This window comes from Balaenoptera ricei, chromosome 3 (assembly GCF_028023285.1).
Source record: "Balaenoptera ricei isolate mBalRic1 chromosome 3, mBalRic1.hap2, whole genome shotgun sequence".
Lineage (NCBI taxonomy): Eukaryota > Metazoa > Chordata > Mammalia > Artiodactyla > Balaenopteridae > Balaenoptera > Balaenoptera ricei.
In genome coordinates, this window is record NC_082641.1 from 152,633,141 (window position 1) to 152,635,265 (window position 2,125).

Consider the following 2,125-nt stretch of genomic DNA (forward strand, 5'->3'; position numbering starts at 1 on the left):
AGGTCTAATTCTATTATGGTCAGAGGACATTCTTTATATAATTTTCAATTTGAAAAACTGTGTTCAGGCTTGTTTTATAACTCAGGATATAGTATATCTTGGTAACTCAGGATATAGTCTATCCTAGTAAGTGTTCCAAGTTCAATTAAAAATAATACATATTCTTCTGTAGTTGGGTGGAGTTTTCTATACATGTCAATTAGATCCAGTTGGTTGATGATGTTGTTCAGTTCTTCTATAACAGTGGTTTTCAACTGGTAGTGGTTTTGCCCTTCTCTCTCAGGGGACATTTGTCAATGTCTGGAGATATTTTTGATTGTCACAACTTGGGGGAAGATGCTGCTGACACCTAGTAGTAGAGACCAGGAATGCTGCTAAACATCTTACAGTCCACAGAACAGCCCATGTCCCCCACAAGAAATAATTATTCAGTCCAAAATGTTAATAGTTCTGAAGTTGAGAAACTTTGTTCTATAGCCTTGCTGATTTTTTAATTTGTTTTTTCAATTAAGGAGATAGGAGTGTTTGAGTCTTCAACTACAGTTGTGAACTTGTCCATTTCTCCTTTCAGTTCTGTCAGTTTTTGCTTCATGTATTTTGAAGCTTTGCTATTAAGTTCATACACATTTAGGAATGTTATGTCTTCTTAGTCAATTGATCTTTTCAGCCCATGTAATGTCCCTCTTTATCTCTGGTAATTTTCTTTGCTCTGAAGTCTACTTTGTCTGATAATAATATAGTTACTCCAGCTTTCTTTTGTTTAGCATTATCATGATGCATCTTCTTCCATCTCATTACCTTTTTTTTTGTTGTCAAATAATCCTTTAGTGAAATATTTTCCTTTGTAGTTTTTAACTAACTGGGCATTCTACTGTACCATTGTTGATGTCATCTATGATGAAGGCCATCAAATCGCAGCTTACCGACTAGTCAGTCCCCAGCACCTCTTTAATGTTTCTAGAGAGTTCTCTAGCTAAAGATCAGTGCTGCATCTGTCAAGCAATGTTGACAATCTCATCAAAAGTGATATTTCCACTGTGCTTACTGTTTGTCTGCTTCTTTCTGTCTCTGTGTGGTTCCTTGAGGACTTTGGTGGTCAGAGCACCACCAAATGTACTGAATGTACTACTGAATGTACTACTTCAGTCTGGGCCTGTTTGTTCTGAATGGTTTCTCTATAATCGTTAGACCCTTCCAGTAACCAGTTGTCTTGGTGATGTCATCACTAACATTTTTTGGAGACAGATCCAGCAGGATGATCTTGGGGGCCAGGGAAGACGTGGCACTGACTTCCTCACAGGTGTACCTGAGGTTCATGACTTTGATCTCATTGGAGTCACACTTGGGTGGCATGACAGAGGCAGGTAGTGTCAGATGAACCTAGAGGTGGGAGGACAGAAGAGAGTTCCACCTTGTCTTCCTTTGAGCTGAAAGCCTGAGCCAGTACTTTTATCCTACCTGTATCATTTTATTTGAAGTGAGTTTCTTGTTGACAACATATATTTGGTTCATGCTTTTCCTTCATTTTGACAAACTGTTCTTTTTATTTGGTTTGCTTAGACCACTTACACTTAATGTAATTTTTGATATGTTTGAATTTAAGTCTACTATTTCATTATTTGTTTTCTGCTTGTTCTCTCGTTTGTGTTGTTGTTGTTTCTCTGTTTTCCATTTTCTGCCTTCTTTTGGGCTATTTGAACATTTTTTAGTATTCCATTTAAATTTATATATCATATTTTGGACTTTATCTCAGTATACTTTTGGTTATACTAGCGATTACAATAGCATAATTAAGTTTTCACAGTTTAGTTGGAATCAGTACTTTACCACTTCAAGTGGAATATATATTACCACCAGATTGGTCCCTTTATCCTTCACTTATTATGTTGCAGTTGTCTAATATATTACATCTACGTCTACATACTTGGAGAACCTCATCAGAAAATATCATAATTTTTGTTTTCAGTTGTCAAACATGTTTTCCAGAGCTCTACAGGAGAATAATAGTCTATTATATTTAGCACCCCTCAATATAATTCTTCGAGATTAACCAAGATGGCGGAGTAGAAGGACGTGCTGTCACTCCCTCTTGCGAGAGCACCAGAATCACAACTGACTGCTGGAC

At 36.8% G+C, this 2,125-nt stretch overlaps 1 pseudogene; it reads right to left on the bottom strand.

The window, feature by feature from the left end:
• Positions 1-851: 851 nt before the first annotated feature.
• Positions 852-1,431, bottom strand: LOC132363928 (large ribosomal subunit protein uL11-like; annotated as a pseudogene).
• Between the last annotated feature and the right edge of the window lie 694 nt (positions 1,432-2,125).